The sequence below is a fragment of the Physella acuta genome, unplaced genomic scaffold (assembly GCF_028476545.2).
Source record: "Physella acuta isolate Inbredline_101_S28 unplaced genomic scaffold, ASM2847654v3 ptg001454l, whole genome shotgun sequence".
Classification (NCBI taxonomy): domain Eukaryota; kingdom Metazoa; phylum Mollusca; class Gastropoda; family Physidae; genus Physella; species Physella acuta.
In genome coordinates this window covers 116791-139000 of record NW_026732969.1, presented here as the reverse complement: position 1 = coordinate 139000, position 22210 = coordinate 116791, and the positions used below count along the sequence as shown (strand labels likewise).

Genomic DNA, 22210 nt, shown 5'->3' with positions numbered 1-22210 from the left:
TCCGCTACCATCCGATATTTAACAGTGTCCAAATATAAGTCTATTTGAAAATTAAACTAATTCTTGTTTTATCAATACTATAAAAGTGTTGATCTGTCAAATAATCTTTTCAACACATTTCAGCGAGTCACGCTATTATTATTTTGCCAAAAAATTCATTTTATTTTTGTTATATTTGTAATGATTTTGAAAGCTTGTTCATTGTAAAGGTATTTATAAGTCTCTTAATTCTTTATCAACAAATTAATGTAATTCTATTTATATTAAGTCCATGATCCATTGGTGTTTCTTCTACTTTTACTAATTTACCCTTACAGCTATATATTACCTTGAGTAATGTTTCCTTACAGTTATAAATTAGCTTAGTTAAGACCCCTCATACAATTATGTCATACCTTAACTGATTTTCCCTTTTATTTCAGTTACATGATTACATATTTCAGTTAAATGATGTCCCCTTAAAGTTGTAGATTATCTAAGCTAATGTCCACTTTCAGGTATATATTTTAACTAATGTCCCTTTACAGTTTTAGATTACCTTAGCCAATGTCCCCTTTTTTTTAGGCACCTATATATTAACTAATGTCCTTTTACAGTTGTAGATACCCTTGCTAATGTCCCCTTTATGTATATTTTAACTAAAGTAATGTCCCTTTACAATTGTAGATTACCATATCATATGTCCTACAATTTATTTCCCCTTAGTTAACTTCTCCGCATAGTTTCTCCCCATCTGCTAATGTTTCTTGTGATACTTTTAAAACCCATTTATATTTTTTTTTATCTACATTACATTGTAGAATCTTCCTTAAGACTCCACATCCGAGTGTATTATCTCAATTCCTTGGGCCGTCGCATTTATCTATTGCTTTTAATGAGGACGGTTTTTTTATGTATAGATCTATATCTTAACCAATTTTTTTTCTTTTAAAACTTTTTTTTTAATTTCCTCTCTCTCTCTCATTAGAATCTTCTTTAAGACAGCACTTTCAGCTTGTCAAGAAGCCTGTCTATTGCTGCGTGTTTTTATAGCCAGCCAATCTGTCAATCTTGACTGAATCTTGACTGACTCTGTCAACGTTACCTTGTAGCCGGCCCGGCTGATGATTTCAGCGGAGAAATCTTGAAAGATTCACGTCAGACGGTTCTAGTGCTGCGCCGATTGTAGAGCTGACAATCATTCAAGTTTAGAGCTTAACTTTTTCAAAACGTTTGGCTTGGAAAAAAATCAACTCGGGAAAGTTAAATAAACACTAAAAACTTGTTTGTTTTTAAAACTTATATATTTAAGACGTAAATGAACGGCTATTACGAATATACGGCACTCATTAATAAACCCCTAAACCGTCTCGAATATTCTTATATAAAACAACAGGGGATGGCAACTCAGGATATAGACATGATTTTCAATCCATTTTAAATACTTAAACTTTTTAAAATAAAATAAAATCTCGTAGAAAAAGAAGAATTGCACACCAAGTGAACGCCACACAAAATGTGAATAATAGTGCGGAATATTATTAGTAATTTATAAATTCACATGCGTTTTTGAGAAATCGGAAATAGCGTAAATTACTGCTTCCGTTCAACGGAAATTACTCAAAATTTGAAATAAGGCAGAGAATTAGGTCTTTTACTTACATGTGAAATGTCATGTATCAATCTGATTCTGAAATAGTACTCAAGTTATAGGCATTTGAAAAATTGAAAGTAGAAAAAGTTCCACTTTCGGTTATCGGAAATCGCTCAAAAGCTGATACGGATCTACGATTTTGATATAATACTTATATATGAAAGTTAATCAACCTAGCTGTAACGGTACTCCAGTTATCGTGTTTACAGACACACAGACACAGACACACACATACACACTTACACACACACACACATACGGACAAGATTGCAAAACTATGTTTTTCCAACTCAGGGGGGGGGTGTAAAACGTCGAGATTTGCAGAAATCTCGTTGTTTTTTTTTTTTGCACGATTACAATACTTTCTCGATACTTCGTAATATCGTATATACGAGAAAGTAAAAAAAAAACGATTACGGTCTTTTACAACAATATTTCAACTAACAGAAATTTATTTTGACTTGCCGGTTGGACAATAGGCTCGGTCTCAGTATTCCACAAGTGCATCAGGTCGATAGTCAGGTCTAGAACTACTTTCTTGTCATAGGTCTTAAGGTTGTGTCTTCCCATCTCATGTCAGACCCACCTATCACATCGACAGCAACATACACGATACCGAATGCGGTACATACCATATCGTTTGCTCTCACCCCCCCCCCCCCCACTCACCCCCCCCCCACTCACCTCCACTCACTCCCACACACCTACTCACACCTACCCAAATCTACTAAACCGACAGCACCGTCAATAATATCACTAGACCCTGTAATAAAATCGACCACAGCAACCTATACCATGGACAACACCACATATAGTATTACCAGCATCACCAATATTTTCGACCCCGCTACTAACCCATCCATAACAACCGCAACTATATTACCACACCCCACCCCCCCCCCCCCACCTCCACCCACACACACACCCACCAGCTAGTAATACCTTCCGATCAACCCTCTAATCATTGTGCAACTGATCCTACCATTCCACACCCCCTGCATAATTACGTCGCATTGATAAAGATAACCCCCCCCCCCCCACCCCACCAACGACAGGAAATGGCCTACGATAAAACGACAGGAAAGTCAACGCGGCTAGGACGGTCATCACGTGACAGAACACCGAAGAGCGCCCCCTCCCCCCCCCTCACCCCCTGTACGTGTAAATATCTGGCCATCCATCTTGCGGGAGCGATTGGGATATGGAAATCACATCACCGAAATAAGTGCCATTCAGCGCCAGTGGCCGCCCCTTATGTAAGCAGTCTTTATTCATCGCGGTGAAGTGTGGGGGTCCCGTTTATTTTCTGGCGGCTGACCGCTACACCCAAAATTAGGGTGGTCTAGCCGGTCATTTTTACTTGGGTAGGTCTACTTGTAAATTATATCACGTTTTTATACTTGGGTGGTTCTACGTGTATATTTTGTCAGTTGTTGTACTAAGGTAGATTCAGTGGTATACTAGTGTCAGTCTTTGTACGTAGGCAGAACTAGTTATAAATTCCGTCCGTTTTTGCTTGTAAGTTTTATTGTAAGTTTTTGCTTGTAAGTGCAAAATTCTGTCATTATTTCGTTCTTAGATCTTTTGGTCTAATATGTCAGTGGTTTTACTTAGGTGGATCTACTCGAATATTTATTCAGTGGTTTTACTTAGGTGGATCTACTCGAGTATTTAGTCAGTGGTTTTACTTCATTAGATCTACTCGAGTATTTAGTTAGTGGTTTTACTTCATTAGATCTACTCGAGTATTTAGTTAGTGGTTTTACTTCATTAGATCTACTCGAGTATTTAGTTAGTGGTTTTACTTCATTAGATCTACTCGAGTATTTAGTTAGTGGTTTTACTTCATTAGATCTACTCGAGTATTTAGTTAGTGGTTTTACTTCATTAGATCTACTCGAGTATTTAGTTAGTGGTTTTACTTCATTAGATCTACTCGAGTATTTAGTTAGTGGTTTTACTTCATTAGATCTACTCGAGTATTTAGTTAGTGGTTTTACTTCATTAGATCTACTCGAGTATTTAGTTAGTGGTTTTACTTCATTAGATCTACTCGAGTATTTAGTTAGTGGTTTTACTTCATTAGATCTACTCGAGTATTTAGTTAGTGGTTTTACTTTGGGAGACCAACATCATCCAACATGTCTATTGATGTCCATTTATGACTGTTCCCCCCCCCCCCACGTCCCCACACCCCAATAAAAGTTACTCCCTTATCTTCACACGTTTTCTCAAAACGTCTGATCTCTTCTCGACCGACCCCCCCCCCCCCTCCCCATCAAGAAAACATAAAGTCAACATGCATTTAGATCTGGGTTTTTTTTTTAATTAATTTTTATTCACTAATCTGAAAATAAATGAACAAATAATTAGAAATCAGACAAAACGTTAATTTATACAACAGTCTGTTTATTACTCTAGTAATCATTATTTTATCTTCAAGTTATTCATTAAGCACTACTTCACTTCTATTTGATATTATTATTTTTATTATTTTCTTCAATTTGCATGGGCGAAGAAAATTGAAGTAATTAATGTTTGACTCAAAGATATTTTTTTTTTTGTGTGCCAAGCGCTTTTTTAACCCCTTCATCATAAACAATTTTTCATGTCAATTACTTTGATAATCTTTTTTTTTTGTTTCATTTGAAATACAAAAGGAAAAAAAAATTCAATTATCTCCCATGCCTCACTGGTCGATCGAGTTCTGTTCCATTTATTTAATTGCGCAAGAGTTATATCCCTTGTACAAGTTTTAACTTGGTTATCTCCCATGTACCGTGGATGCATGTTTGGGATTATCGCTGTTTTATCCCGTCCATGATATTGTGCGTGTTCATTAGATCAATGTAGTCAAGTCGTACGCACTAAAACTTAGATGCAGTCAGCGGAAATACTGGAAGAGGGGCGGCGGGGTGGGGTGGGGGGTGGGGGGAGATGACAAATGACGAAGGTTTAATTTCCCATCCTTTATATTACCCCAAATCAACAGTTACAATAATTTTTCAGTTCTCTTTTACTTTACTTTTTTTTTTCAAGGGATACCCACACACACTCTAATCTTTTCTAAGTTACGTTCGACTGCTAACCAATTGTCGGAACCCTGACTCCCCCCCCCCTCTCATCTGGTGTGTGACAAAATTAAATACCTTGACTAAGTTATCTTCGGGTTGTTTTGTCCCTGGTCTACGAGTGTCAAAGATATATACATATTATATATATATGTATATATGTATATATATATATATATATATATATATATATATATATATATATATATATATATATATATATATATATATATATATATATATATACATATATATATATATATATATATATATATATATATATATATATATATATATATATATATATATATATATCTACGTATATGTATATGTATATAATGTATATATATATATATATATATATATATATATATATATATATATATATATATATATATATATATATATATACATTTACATATATGTGTTTGTGTTAGTATTGTGTTCGCTTGTGCGTGGGTATGAATTTGTGTGTGTATTTGTGCGTCTGTATGTCTATGTGTCTGCCTGTGTGTGTGTGTAGATGTCGCTATTGTATCCGGTTCGGCACAACGAGTTATTGCAGGCGTTGCCAGGAAACCGGCTACTTCCGTTCGACACAGCCACCTAAAAATGTCCGAAACAGCAATATGCCAGTCAGATAACGGAACCTGCAGCGTCCATCGATTATCTTCCCCTGGCTGCTTTTATTACCGTTGTCTGGAGCACGTGACCCGAGATATTTTTCACCCTCCCCACCCCCACCCCCACCTCTCTCCTTTCCCCCCCCCCCCCCTATTTCTGTATTGTTCAATGCAAGAAGATCTTAATTACTGAATGTATCTGCTGCTCCTCTAATTCTCTGCTGAATTTAGCCTGCTATTGTTACAAGTGGTTTTTTTTCTTTGTTAATATGTCCATGTGGAGGTTGGGGGGGGGGGGGGGGGGGGTGCGAGCCCCACCTTAACTAATGTTATCGGAGATTCCCGCTAGACCTCTCTATACACACGCGAGCACAGGCATACATGGTCGAACCAATTTAGCAATTAGCGAATATACCCGTACACTCATGCGTGGAAAGGCCGATTAAATATAATCTCATATGTATATAATATATATTTTATAAATAATATATTATATAGGCTACATATATATATATATATATATATATATATATATATATATATATATATATATATATATATGTGTGTGTGTGTGTGTGTGTGTGTGTGTACAAATATACAATGTCCGACCGATTTATCTTTATGTATAAAAGTGTTCTACAAAGAAACCGCCCATCCTTAAGATCAATATAAATGCTTGTTATTGTCCTGTAGGAATCACCACTACAGATCGCTATCGCCCCCCCCCCCCCATCGACAATAAACAACATCCACACATCAACTGGAAGCTCATGGGGACCCAGGGTTGTAGTGGGTAGAATGATTTTAACGTTGGCAGACAGCGGCTACTGATCTATACACAAAATACGTTGCTGTTCTATGTGCCATCTCGAGGCTTGGAACTCATTGCTGATCATTTTTATTGAATAGAACCTGGGTGTGTCAGACCCATTAAAGTAATGATCAATTACATTCGTGGCAGCATTAGGCAGTGGGCCTCAAATTGGTCTCCCAGCCCGTACACAGGAACTTTCATAGTTGGCAGAACTGTCCGTAAGGTTAACCATACAGGTGAACTCTATCAGTAAACGAAACAGGACATATGCCCTGTTTTAAAAAGTAAATACAAGAAGTACGTTTGTGATTCAATAATGTTGTTTCGGATAGAATAGTCCATGCCAACAAACGCGTTTAATATGGAACATTTAATTCAGTTCATAACGGAATCATAATCAACTCATCGATAAAAGCAATTTACACTCACGCGCACGTACACACACACACACGCATACACACACACGGGCGCACTCACACGACATTTTGAAAATCGTGAGTTTCAACGGTAACATGTCCACACACACACACACACACATACAAACACACACACACACACTCTCTCTCTCACACACACACACACACAAACCCCGATCTGATATCTCCAGACGTGCAGTAATACGTCTGGTGGATTCCTGTAGGTACAATGTACCACCCCGCACTGCACTTGTCTGAGGTCTTGACAGTGCACTTCTCTGTGGTCAAGTATTTTACAGCACCGGAGAGTGTCTGACATGGCATTGAAATAAAAAGCACACACGCAACTAAAAGCGTTTCTTAGATTCTGGGATGCATTACTTTGCAGCCTAGGCCGTTGTTACCAACACCTTTTTACTTTCTCGTATGGAGAAAGTCTTGTAATCGTTTTACACCTCACTGATACGGAAAAACATAATTTTGCAATCTTGTCCGTATGTCTGTGTGTCTGTGTGTGTGTCTGTGTGTGTGTGTGTAAACACGATAACTTGAGTACCGTTACAGCTAGGTTGATGAAATTTCATATATAAGTATTTTATCAAAATCGTAGATCCTAATCAACTTTTGAGCATTTTCCGATAACCGGAAGTGGTACTTTTTCTACTTTGAATTTTTCAAAAGCCTATAACTTGAGTACTATTTCAGATATATAAATTAAATTTCACATGTAAGTAAAAGATCTAATCCTCTGCCCTTTTTCAAATTTTGAGTAATTTCCGTTGACCGAAAGTACTAATTTACGCTATTTTTGATTTCTCAAAAAACGCATGTAAATTTATAAAGTACTAATAATATTGCGCACTAAAAATCATGTCTATATTTCAAGTTATATAAGAATATTCGAGAAAGTTTAGGGGAGATCACTCCCGGTTTATTTGGTCATATTTTACTGTCTAAAATATTTTTATGTCTAAAATATTTCCATCCTCCGTCTCTGTCTATTCCTCTATTAACAAAGTTAAAATTCACACACAAAAAATCCATGTACATCCAGTTGTTACTTTGATTTATTTTAGCTATATTTTTTTTTAAATTTTATATTCATATTGTATTTATGTTTATATTTTTAAAATTAAGTATGGAAGTCAGTCTGATCTGACTTTAAAAATTCTACAGCCTGAGCTATGTGGTACTGCCTGACTCACAAACTTGTAACGTAGCCTAGTTGTTTCCCAACGCTCTGATATGTAATTTGGCGTATTAGTACATGGCTGAACATCAGAGTTTCTTCTAGGCATCTCCCCCCCCCCTCCCCGAAAATTTAAAGTGCCCCCTCTCGGAGGAAAAAGTTTGGAAGAAACATTGCTGAACATTTACCACCAAAGATAGACAAGGGCAACAAGAGAACCTATAAAATTTGACATCCTCCGAATTTTTTTCAGTCGACATTGGATAGGTCTGAAAAAAGTCAATATGCCGGGCAAAAGTCGATAGGTCGGACAAAAGTCAATATGTCTGACAAAAGTCGATAGGTCGGATAAAAGTCGATAGGTCGAACAAAAGTTGATAGACCGGACAAAAGTCGATAGGTCGAACAAAAGTCGATAGGTCGAACAAAAGTCAATATGTCTGACAAAAGTCGATAGGTCGGACAAAAGTCAATATGTCTGACAAAAGTCGATAGGTCGGACAAAAGTCAATATGTCTGACAAAAGTCGATAGGTCGGATAAAAGACAATATGCCGGACAAAAGTCGATAGGTCGAACAAAAGTCGATAGACCGGACACGAGAATGCATGGGCACGGTGTGGGAGCAGACGCACCAAGACAGCTCCAGAGCCCGAGACAACGTCAAGTCGCGCCTTCTCGAGCTGTTTGCCCTGTCTCCCAGCGGACGTGACATCATTACCCAGCTGCCCACGGGACGTGACTTCCTCCTCTTGTCGGAGAGGTAACGGATGGCATTTCTTGCCGGCGCTCACCCGCATCTAGCTGTAGTTGATGCCGTTCTATCATCTAGCTGTAGTTGATGCCGTTCTATCATCTAGCTGTGGTTGATGCCGTTCTATCATCTAGCTGTGGTTGATGCCGTTCTATCATCTAGCTGTAGTTGATGCCGTTCTATCATCTAGCTGTGGTTGATGCCGTTCTATCATCTAGCTGTGGTTGATGCCGTTCTATCATCTAGCTGTAGTTGATGCCGTTCTATCATCTAGCTGTGGTTGATGCCGTTCTATCATCTAGCTGTGGTTGATGCCGTTCTATCATCTAGCTGTGGTTGATGCCGTTCTATCATCTAGCTGTGGTTGATGCCGTTCTATCATCTAGCTGTAGTTGATGCCGTTCTATCATCTAGCTGTGGTTGATGCCGTTCTATCATCTAGCTGGGGTTGATGCCGTTCTATCATCTAGCTGTGGTTGATGCCGTTCTATCATCTAGCTGTGGTTGATGCCGTTCTATCATCTAGCTGTGGTTGATGCCGTTCTATCATCTAGCAGTGGTTGATGCCGTTCTATCATCTAGCTGTGGTTGATGCCGTTCTATCGTCTAGCTGTGGTTGATGCCGTTCTATCATCTAGCTGTGGTTGATGCCGTTCTATCATCTAGCTGTGGTTGATGCCGTTCTATCATCTAGCTGTGGTTGATGCCGTTCTATCATCTAGCTGTGGTTGATGCCGTTCTATCATCTAGCTGTGGTTGATGCCGTTCTATCATCTAGCTGTGGTTGATGCCGTTCTATCATCTAGCTGTGGTTGATGCCGTTCTATCATCTAGCTGTGGTTGATGCCGTTCTATCATCTAGCTGTGGTTGATGCCGTTCTATCATCTAGCTGTGGTTGATGCCGTTCTATCATCTAGCTGTGGTTGATGCCGTTCTATCATCTAGCTGGGGTTGATGCCGTTCTATCATCTAGCTGTGGTTGATGCCGTTCTATCATCTAGCTGTGGTTGATGCCGTTCTATCATCTAGCTGTGGTTGATGCCGTTCTATCATCTAGCTGTGGTTGATGCCGTTCTATCATCTAGCTGTGGTTGATGCCGTTCTATCATCTAGCTGTGGTTGATGCCGTTCTATCATCTAGCTGTGGTTGATGCCGTTCTATCATCTAGCTGTGGTTGATGCCGTTCTATCATCTAGCTGTGGTTGATGCCGTTCTATCATCTAGCTGTGGTTGATGCCGTTCTATCATCTAGCTGTGGTTGATGCCGTTCTATCATCTAGCTGTGGTTGATGCCGTTCTATCATCTAGCTGTGGTTGATGCCGTTCTATCATCTAGATGTGGTTGATGCCGTTCTATCATCTAGCTGTGGTTGATGCCGTTCTATCATCTGGCTGTGGTTGATGCCGTTCTATCATCTAGCTGTGGTTGATGCCGTTCTATCATCTAGCTGTGGTTGATGCCGTTCTATCATCTAGCTGTGGTTGATGCAGTTCTATCACAACCTGTGATGAGTGGCTATATGGGGTGGGAATGGGTGGTATGGGGTATTTTTAAATTTAATCATGTAGGTGTGGTGTACATATTGGGCGTGGTGTGTCATGGGTGTGGTTTGTATTGTGGGCGTGGCATGCCTCGCGGTCTTATTTATGCTGTGAGAGTAGCGTGTATTGGCCTGGTGTATCTTGAATGAGGTTGGTGTTGTGGGTGTGGTTTGAGAATGTATGCACGTACTTTTCGTGGTGGGCGTGGTCTGTGTTGTGGGCATGGTTTCTGCTATAGGTGTGGTTTTTGTAGTGGGTGTGATTTGTGTTGTTGGCGTGGTTTGTGTGTGTGTGTAATATATGTAATTTTTCCCTTTCAAACCTGACGGTGAAGTAGAGTTCACTTGTTTCTGTGACCTCGGCATATGAAGAGATAGTGTAGTCAGCAATATGCCCAGCCGCCTTTACTTTCCCTAACGTGAGTTAGGTACCCATCAGAGTTGGGTGGACCCAGGGACGGTCTACTGACTTGAACCCGGATTCGAACTCGAGACTTACGGGTTAGCAGTCCAGCTCTCTGTATGCACGTGGTTTATGTGGTAGGCGTGGTGTGTGTTGTTAGTGTTTTTATGTTGTGGGTTTGGTTAGTGGGTATGAAAGTAGTGTGTATGGTGGGTATGGATTGTGTTGTTGGCGTGGGGTTTTTAAAAACACGAACGGTGTGCGTGATAACGATTGATGGCTAGTCATGATTAACTATTGAGGTGGTTCGGTTTAAAATTATGGACACATCCCATTTATGAAACAAAACACGTAAAAATATTACATAAACAGCCCAGCCATTACGGCTATAGATTAGGGATCGCATTTAGCTAGGCAGGTAGACAGACAAATTGGCAGACAGGTGAACAGTAGGATCAACAGAGAAACAGGTAGAAAACAGACTATCAGACATACAGGCAAGCTGACTGATCAATGAAAGTAGAAACAGCATACCACAATTACTCTACAATGAGCATACCACAATTATCTTTTAACAGAACACAGTACAATAACTCTAGAAATAATATGACATTATTACTCTACAATGAACAAGTTACAAGAATCCCACAAAAGAACATGCCACATTTACTCTACTAAAGAACATATATCACAATTACTCCAGAAATAACATACCACATTTACTCTACTAAAGAACATATATCACAATTACTCCAGAAATAACATACTACAATTACAGTTGAGAAAGTACTACAATTAATGTACAGAAAACATACTACAATTACAGTAGAGAAAGTACTACAATTAATGTACAGAAAACGTACCACAATTACAGTAGAGAAAGTATTACAATTACTGTACAGTAAACATACCACAATTACAGTAGAGAAAGTACTACAATTACTGTACAGAAAACATACCACAATTACAGTAGAGAATGTATTACAATTACTCCAGAAATAACATACTACAATTACAGTAGAGAAAGTACTACAATTACTGTACAGAAAACATACCACAATTACAGTAGAGAAAGTACTACAATTACTGTACAGAAAACATACAACAATTACAGTAGAGAAAGTACTACAATTACTGTACAGAAAACATACCACAATTACAGTAGAGAAAGTACTACAATTACTGTACACAAAAAATACCACAATTACAGTTGAGAAAGTACTACAATTACTGTACAGAAAACATACCACAATTACAGTAGAGAAAGTATTACAATTACTGTACAGTAAACATACCACAATTACAGTACAGAAAGTACTACAATTACTGTACAGAAAACATATCACAAATACAGTAGAGAAAGTACTACAGTTACTGTACAGAAAACATACTACAATTACAGTAGAGAAAGTACTACAATTACTGTACAGAAAACATACCACAATTACAGTAGAGAAAGTAATACAATTACTGTACAGAAAACATACTACAATTACAGTAGAGAAAGTACTACAATTACTGTACAGAAAACATACCACAATTACAGTTGAGAAAGTACTTCAATTACTGTACAGAAAACTTACTACAATTACAGTAAAGAAAGTACTACAATTACAGTTGAGAAAGTACTACAATTACTGTACAGAAAACATACTACAATTACAGTAAAGAAAGTACTACAATTACAGTAGAGAAAGTACTACAATTACTGTACAGAAAACATACCACAATTACTGTAGAGAAAGTACTACAATTACTGTACAGAAAACACACCACAATTACAGTAGAGAAAGTACTACAATTACTGTACAGAAAACATACTACAATTACAGTAAAGAAAGTACTACAATTACAGTAGAGAAAGTACTACAATTACTGTACAGAAAACATACCACAATTACTGTAGAGAAAGTACTACAATTACTGTACAGAAAACACACCACAATTACAGTAGAGAAAGTACTACAATTACTGTACAGAAAACATACTAGAATCTAATTTAGCCTGACAAGAACGCACTGCCTCCTCTCCACTAAACCAATCCATCTCTTTTAACAAGTTAACCTTATTGTTACCTCCCCTTGTGGGCACGGCGTGATGATGTCCCCTGCCCAAGATGATACCCATCCCGTCCTGAACGACAATTTATTTCATCAGTGATTGACTCGACTGGCGGTGCCTTATGCAAGGGGACGTAAATCTACACTCTAATTGGCGAGGGGGGGGGGGGGGTGGGGTTTGATGTATATATTTTTTTTTACAAGGAGTCGTGTTTGTGTCGTCATTTGTCTTGGCGGTATCTGATTGGCTGGATCGTTGATGTGGCCAGATTTACTGGTGTGGCTGTTTGACTTTTGTCTGCCGATGGTAGAGCTTTCAGGGTTTAGGTTTGGATATTTGCGAGTTAGTGATGCTTGTGGTTTAAGAGATTAAGAGTGAAGGTGGGTTAGGGCTTGGGTTTAGATTTAAAGTTTGTTTGGTGCATTATGGTTATCGCTACGGTAAGGGTTTGAAATGAGTTTAGGGTTAAAGGTTAAGGTTAGCGCTAGATTTAGAATTATTTTTAGTTTCAAGACTGGGTTTAGGATTCATATTTGTGTTAAGGATAGTGTGTTGAGTGTCTATAATAGAATATGTTAATTGCTAATTAGGGAAAAAAATAAATCAAAGAGAACAAACACGAGTTTCAGTTTTTATGTCATGTGATATGAATGTGTGGTACGAGCCTGGGCTAATGATACGAGACAGATTAATAACACCCGGACACATTTGTAATGGTTAGTGTAATGTAGGGGTTAGTGTAATGTAGGGGTTAGTGTAATGTAGGGGTTAGTGTAATTTAGGGGTTAGAGTGATGTAGGGGTTAGTGTAATGTAGGGGTTAATATAATGTCGGGGTTAGTGTAATATAGGGGCTAGTGTAATGTAGGGTTAGTGTAATGTAGAGGTTAGTGTGATGTAGGGTTTAGTGTAATGAAGGGGTTAGTGTGATGTAGGGTTTAGTGTAATGAAGGGGTTAGAGTGATGTAGGGTTTAGTGTAATGAAGGGGTTAGTATAGTGCAGGGGTTAAGTTAGATTGGGGTCAGTGTAATGAATGGGTTATTGTTATTCTGGGGTTAGTCTAACACTGAATGCTGAAGTAATTTTTGTGTCATAGCCTAATAGAGACGAAAACAAAACAAAAATTTACTGTCTGACCGATGAAGTGAAGACTTTGAAATTTTAACCCCCGATATTTCCATAGCGGGTCGAAGGGGTTGAACCCCAGTTAAAGGCCAACGCTGTATGCTGCATATCACTCAGCAATGGACTTTCCCATTCTTATACACGGTGTACCCTTGAGAGCAGGATGGACGAAGGGTAATTAGTAATTAGCCTACTGATTAAACCTGACAATATAATTAAGACAATGTAATTACGCAGCTCCTTTTATGTTGTAATGACATTACATGTCACGTGGTAAGGTCTACTGTCTGTGACTTACAACGTGACCCCCCTCCCCCCCACCCCCATTGTATTAGAGCGAGCGTCCCGGTAGTCATGACGACAGACGATGTCCACCATCAAAATTTCTGACACCTGTTCACCAGCTTAAGTTATGACCCCTGTCCACCAGTTATGACCCCTATTCGCCAGCTTAAGTTATGACCCCTGTACACCCGGGTAATAGAATATATTGCATAATCATTTGACACCCGCCTGACTTTATAGTGTACGCCTGCCAACCCGAATGTCTCGAGTTCGAATCCAGTGCTTGAGTCAGTAATACGTACCTGTTTCTGTGACCTCGGCATATGAAGGGATAGTGTGGTCAGCACTATGCCCACCAGCCGCCCTTACTTTCTCTAACGCAAGTTAGGTACCCATCAGAGTTGGGTGGACTCAGGTACGTTCTGCTGACGAACCTAGATTTGAACTCGAGACTTTCCGATTGTAGTACATTTGGTAATGGCTATATTCCAGTGTGAAGTGCAGAAATCGTTTTTATAATTTGTTATTTTTTGCATTTAAATGAACGAAAACAGTCATATACAAGTAGATGAATGTTCCTTGGGATTGTCAGTTCAGAAAACAAAATATTTGAAACCACCCCCACCCCCACCAACAAAAAAAAGCTTTAACATTTTGATAGTTATAACTTTGTTGAAGTCCAGAGTCCAGACTGTTTAAAAAACAAAACCAAAAGTTATAAAATGACCATTTTCGAACATTCAGCTTTAAATATACAACAGCTTTAAACACCTAATTTAAAAAAAAAATTACTTTCACAAATACTTAACAAGTTAATTATAACATTTCCTACAAGCTATTCATCTTACTTCTAATGGCATCGAATCGATAGAAATCATATGTCAACGTTTCCTAATATAGTCTACCTCGACACAAAAATAATCAATATTGAAAATTGTATTTCTTTTAAAGCCGCTACAACCAAGGTCGAAAATGTCTAAAAACACTACCAGCAATGTCAAAAATGACTAAAACACTACCACCCCATGTCAAAAATGTCTAAAAATTTAAACACTGCCACCCCATGTCAAAATGTCTAAAACACTACCACCACCCATGTCAAAAATTACTAAAACACTACCACCCCCACCCCCACCATGTCAAAAATGACTAAAACACTACCCCCACCCATGTAAAAAATGACTAAAACACTACCACCACCCACGTCAAAAATGACTAAAACACTACCACCACCCATGTCAAAAATGACTAAAACACTACCACCACCCATGTCAAAAATGACTAAAACACTACCACCACCCATGTCAAAAATGACTAAAACACTAACACCACCCATGTCAAAAATTACTAAAACACTACCACCCCCCCCCCACCCCCCCCACCCCCCCCCCTACCCCCCCCCCCCCCCCACCACCACCACCACCACCACCCATGTCAAAAATGACTAAAACACTACCGTCGCTAATGTCGAAAATCCCCCATCAGACATCACACAGGAAACGGAACTATTCCTGCTACGTCAGCAGACAGATAGTCCCGAGCTAGACTGACACTTGGGGGTCTCTGATAAAACGTTTCTAAAGCCTTCCTTGAAAGGCGCCGTCATAAAATCAATGCCCAGGCGTCGCGCTGTCACCAAATCCATTTCGTTGCGTTATTTAGTCATATCAAAAACAATTCTTGAAATTTAAATCGATGGCGACCAACCCGTATTTTAGAGGGGGCAGGGTTGTAAATATTGTTTGTTTCGTTTCGTTAGTTGGTTAGATTTTTTTTTTAATCTGACACTCGGTCGCCTCAATCAGGTATGGGGTCTTTGATTTTCTATAACGAACCAATCTTTGTAAGCATCAATGAGTTGGGAGTTATTGATCGGCGATGTTCAGCGGTGGTGGGGAGGTGATGTGGTCTGAACGGTAGGGTGGTGGGGGTGGGGGGTGGTCTGAACGGTAGGGTGGGGGGGAAGGTTGTGTTGATGGTTATGGGGGCTTGGTTAGTTGAGATGTTGGAGGGTTGGGTTGTTTAGTGAGGGGTTTGGGTTGGAAGACTATGGGTGAGTGGTGCAATTGATGTTCATAATGTCAGATAAGTTATTGCAGAAAAAAAAAACTGGTCTAAAGTTAAAGATGGGTGTAATGGTCAAGCTGCTTGTAACATAATCTATGAATGGGTCATAATTTTACTACTCAACTCTAAGAATAGACGGTTCTCTGCCTTAAATTTGTTACATTTAAAGATATCGTTGTCAGGGTTTAACAAATTTCTAAACACGCAACGTAAACAATAAAATATTTTATACCATTATACAAATGCCACAGTAATCAAATCTTATTTAAAGGCATGTTTTGGTTTCTTAGAATAAAGTAATTTCTGTCCCTAACACTAAACCTGGGATTACAATACCACGAACAACATAACACACCTATATTTGGAAGAGTCAACTCTAGGACACCTGTAGCAACTTTAACACAATTAACATTTGAATGTTTATCATCAAATTCGTACTCAACACAGTCGATCGTGAACACCCTAGCAACATCTGGCTAGGATATGTTCAAGTTTAGCTGCAGACTGAAATAATTTCCTCTGATTAATGTCGAACGGATAAAAAAAACGATCTGTTTATTTTTTGTTATCGTGTCGAGGTTTGCTACAGAAAAATTCCTGCTTTAAATATTTGCAAAACATTCAAGATTATCATTAATATAATTCTTTTTTAAGTTTTTTTTCCCAAGGAGATTTAGGGACTCTAATCTCATGTCACGACCCGACCTACCCCCGAGCGGAGGTGATAGACTCGCCCTGTTGAAATCGACTCGCCCTATCATGTCCGGCATAGGGGAGACAAGTCGGGATTTTTTTTTCTCTCACTCCGTAGCTTGAGCGCTCGTACGTGCATCAGCTCCGAGCTTCGCAGCTTTTGTCTTAGGGAGAAGAGGGTAAGGGGAAGCGCCCGTGTGTTGCGGGGAGCGAGGGCTGGGTGCTACCTGCGAACACACAACATTGGAAACAATCATCGGGATTTGTTTGATTGAGTGGTATAGGATTTTTTTTTAAAGAAAATATAAAATCTGTGTTTCGCTGGATTCGAGTTCGCCTTGGCTTCTAAATGTGTTAGCAGGAGGGAAATCAAAATAAAAATAAAATAAAAAAAGTTTCACGCTATTTCAGGAAATTCCAATTACCAGTTATAGAAAGGGGGGAAAAAATCGGGAAAATTTTTCTCAATTTCACTGAACGAGTAAGTTGTCCCCTGGGGGAATTTTTTTTTTATTCGTGTGGGTCTGGATTCTGAAAATATTATTGGAGTGTTTCGTGTGACCCTGTTGGACCCAGCCGGACCTTTATGGACCCGTGTGGACCCGTGTACACAGCATGTGTTGTAGGCATTCGGAGATAGCCAATAGCTTCGTGATAATATGTAGGTGGCTTCATTTATTCATTAAGTTAATCAGTTAATAATCTATTTAATAATCTATTTTATAGTGAACTTTTTTTTACTTACGTGCCTTTGTTTATTTATAAAATCTAAAGTAATGTGAAATAATTAAGATGCTCAATACAATGCTCATTAGTTATTCTTAAAGTACGTAGATCTAATCCGTTTTGTAAATTGTAAGTATTTTAGATTAGTGAGTTAGGTTTTGATTAAACAAAAAAAAAATTTAACGCATGATTGGTACAATGATTGATTTACTGTGTGAAATATAATGATGTCGCGTTATATGGATTGGGTGGCTATAAGAGAAATCCGTTTTTAAATTATTATATTTAATTATCTTAAATCGTTAGTCGTTCAGTCTCATCTGGATGGCTTACATTTTTATTTTAATTTGTAAAAACCTTGTAAACCTTAACTAAAGTTGTTTAGCGAGTTGTGATTAATGTAGCAGTTGTGTTCGTTTTTTTTTAATTAGTGGATTACAAATATTTAGTGTAGACTGACCCCACAATTAATGGTGCTCTACTGACCACTATATCTGGTGCTAGACTGACCACTATATCTGGTGCTAGACTGACCACAATATCTGGTGCTAGATTGACCACAATATCTGGTGCTAGACTGACCACAATATCTGGTGCTAGACTGACCACAATATCTGGTGCTAGACTGACCACAATATCTGGTGCTAGACTGACCACAATATCTGGTGCTAGACTGACCACAATATCTGGTGCTAGACTGACCACAATATCTGGTGCTAGACTGACCACAATATCTGGTGCTAGACTGACCACAATATCTGGTGCTAGACTGACCACAATATCTGGTGCTAGACTGACCACAATATCTGGTGCTAGACTGACCACAATATCTGGTGCTAGACTGACCACAATATATGGTGCTAGACTGACCACAATATCTGGTGCTAGACTGACCACTATATCTGGTGCTAGACTGACCACAATATCTGGTGCTAGACTGACCACAATATCTGGTGCTAGACTGACCACAATATCTGGTGCTAGACTGACCACAATATCTGGTGCTAGACTGACCACAATATCTGGTGCTAGACTGACCACAATATCTGTTGCTAGACTGACCACAATATCTGGTGCTAGACTGACCACAATATCTGGTGCTAGACTGACCACAATATCTGGTGCTAGACTGACCACAATATCTGGTGCTAGACTGACCACAATATCTGGTGCTAGACTGACCACAATATCTGGTGCTAGACTGACCACAATATCTGGTGCTAGACTGACCACAATATCTGGTGCTAGACTGACCACAATATCTGGTGCTAGACTGACCACAATATCTGGTGCTAGACTGACCACTATATCTGGTGCTAGACTGACCACAATATCTGGTGCTAGACTGACCACAATATCTGGTGCTAGACTGACCACAATATCTGGTGCTAGACTGACCACAATATCTGGTGCTAGACTGACCACAATATCTGGTGCTAGACTGACCACAATATCTGGTGCTAGACTGACCATAATATTTGGTGCTAGACTGACCACAATATCTGGTGCTAGACTGACCACAATATCTGGTGCTAGACTGACCATAATATCTGGTGCTAGACTGACCATAATATCTGGTGCTAGACTGACCATAATATTTGGTGCTAGACTGACCACAATATCTGGTGCTAGACTGACCACAATATCTGGTGCTAGACTGAACACAATATCTGGTGCTAGACTTACCATAATATCTGGTGCTAGACTGACCATAATATTTGGTGCTAGACTGACCACAATATCTGGTGCTAGACTGACCATAATATCTGGTGCTAGACTGACCACAATATCTGGTGCTAGACTGACCACAATATCTGGTGCTAGACTGACCATAATATTTGGTGCTAGACTGACCACAATATCTGGTGCTAGACTGACCATAATATTTGGTGCTAGACTGACCACAATATCTGGTGCTAGACTGACCATAATATTTGGTGCTAGACTGACCACAATATCTGGTGCTAGACTGACCACAATATCTGGTGCTAGACTGACCACAATATCTGGTGCTAGACTGACCACAATATCTGTTGCTAGACTGACCACAATATCTGGTGCTAGACTGACCACAATATCTGGTGCTAGATTGACCACAATATCTGGTGCTAGACTGACCACAATATCTGGTGCTAGACTGACCACAATATCTGGTGCTAGACTGACCACAATATCTGGTGCTAGACTGACCACAATATCTGGTGCTAGACTGACCACAATATCTGGTGCTAAACTGACCACAATATTTGGTGCTAGATTGACCCCAAATTTGATACTAGACTGGCCATAAATTCTGGTGCAATACTGAACATTCTTGTGCTAGACCGACCTCAACATTCATGTTCAAATTAGCCATAGCCCTTCTCCCTACCAACGGTCGTGTTTAAAATTAGATCTACTCACACAACGACACCTACGTTTATACTACCTGCCCGAGTTTTATTTGTTGGTATCACCTTACCTCACCTTACCTCACAGCCCCACCTGTGGGCGGCGCAATCCTGCTCAAAGGTCACGCTGACACACTAACTACAGGTGTGTAGCAGGGTACTCACGCCATTGATAAGGTTGACATTTCTAGCACAAACACACGTGTCAAGCTGTGTGCGAACAACGCCTCAGATATAGCGGTAGGCGTGAGTTAGGCCCGCGTACATAGAACACATCTGTGGTATAACTTAAAATGTGTTTGGGAGAGTGTCGCAAACCTGTGCTACACACCTGTTAGACACACATGTGTCAAATCTGTGTCGCACATACGTGTATTACAAATCTGGGTCACACACCTGTGTTTATAACCGTGAGTTACATCGCGGGCTGTGTTAACACCCTACCTGTGCTATCCACGGGTATGTAAACATGTGTCACATCTCCGTGTGAGCGCGCGCACACACACACTCACCCTCACACCTGTGCTACACACACGTGTGTGTGTGTACCCCTCACAACGTGTCCCACGAAAGCAGCGGTGTTGATTTAAAACAAGCTCCCTAAGGGCGAATATCAAAGGTTAGATTAATCTCCCTTGGCAACAGCTAACAATAGCTGGCCTCGAAGCCACTCGCACTGATTGCGGTGTGATGGCGAAGGGGTGAGGGGTGGTGGTATCGTGTTTGTTGGGGGAGGGGAGAGGGGCAGCCAGAGACACGGAACAAACAACGTCTGCTAAAATGCTGGATTAGTTCAGATCCGTTACAAATTGAATGGATCCAGGCAGGTAATCTTTGATAATCTGCGTTAATCTCGAGATAATAGGTGAGAGATGCCTGGTACTGCTTGATGCCAGTTCTGTCAGCATTCGGAATGTTCTTGGTAAAATATTCATCATGTATGCCTCGTAGTTCGAACAATTCTCATGATGTACGTCTTGTGTTTGGTAAAATGATGCCTGGTACTACTTGATGCCAGTTCTGTCAGTATTCAGAATGTTCTTGGTAAAATATTCATTATGTACGTACGTATCGTAGTTCGAACAATTTTCATAATATTCTGCTCGTGCTTGGTAAAATACTCCTGATGTACGCCTCGTAGTTCGAACAATTTTCATAATGCACTGCTCGTACTTGTTACAGTATTGATGATGTGCGCCTCGAAGTTCGAACAGTTTTAACAATGCACTACTGGTAGTCTGTATACAACTCCTGATGTACGCCTAAGAGTTTTATCATTTTCTGTTCGCAGTTAGTACAGCATCTACGTCTTATAGTTCGAACAGTTTTATCATTTTCTGTTCGCAGTTAGTACAGTCTTCTAGTTCGAACAGTGTCAACGGGTTTGAGATATATTTCTACAGCATTCTTGGCGTACGGCTCAAAGTTCGATCAGTTTGAATAAATTAAAGTTTTTTTTTGTTCCTTCAGCTTATACTATTTGTCTTGTGGTTGGAACATTTTTCATATGCACGCATCGTAGTTCGAGCAGTTTTATTTGTTCTACTCAGCCATGGCTATTATAGTTGATGATTACTGATCAACTACTCTACGTGATGAATCGTAGTACAGGTTGATTCCATACCGGTTGATAAAATGCCAGTTGATACAATAACGGTTGATGCAATGCCGGTTGATGCAATGTCGGTTGATGCAATGTCGGTTCATAAAATGTCAGTTCATACAATGCCGGTTGATACAATGCCGGTTGATACAATGCCGATTGATACAATGCCGGTTGATACAATGCCGGTTGATACAATACCGGTTGATACAATGCCGGTTGATACAATGTCTGTTGATACAATGCCGGTTGATTCAATGCCGGTTGATACAATGCCGGTTGTTACAATGTCTGTTGATACAATGCCGGTTGATACAATGTCTGTTGATACAATGCCGGTTGATACAATGCCGGTTGATACAATGCCGGTTGATACAATACCGGTTGATACAATGCCGGTTGATTCAATGCCGGTTGATTCAATGCCGGTTGATATAATGCCGGTTGATACAATGCCGGTTGATACAATGCCGGTTGATACAATGCCGGTTGATACAATGCCGGTTGATACAATGCCGGTTGATACAATGCCGGTTGATACAATGCCGGTTGATTCAATGCCGGTTGATTCAATGCCGGTTGATACAATGCCGGTTGATAAAATGCCGGTTGTTACAATGCCGGTTCTAGTATTTATCTTCCCGATGTGAGTACAGCCCTATTGTGCCTGTGGTTATATCAATACTTAGAGCTTTGACCTGCAGTGCAGTAGTAAAGCTAGCAGTACTGAATACAGTTCTAATGTACTACCAATAGTAGACCTAAACAGTGTACCCATGCACTACACGGTGAGAAAACCATACTGAATGTATCGT

General features: G+C 39.5%; 1 protein-coding gene across 4 annotated transcripts in view; it reads left to right on the top strand.

Annotated features, from left to right (window-relative positions):
- LOC131928012 (tetraspanin-18) overlaps positions 1 to 22210 on the top strand; it is a 94686-nt gene that overhangs the window by 7312 nt on the left and 65164 nt on the right. The window contains exon 1 of one of the 4 annotated variants that reach the window (XM_059283898.1): positions 16810 to 16954. The exons of 1 other annotated variant lie outside the window; for it this stretch is intronic. The gene's annotated coding sequence lies outside the window, so the exon portion shown is untranslated. Of the gene's footprint in view, positions 1 to 16809; positions 17338 to 22210 lie in introns of those variants that run through there. 2 more of the 4 variants (XM_059283896.1, XM_059283897.1) reach the window with 2 other exon arrangements.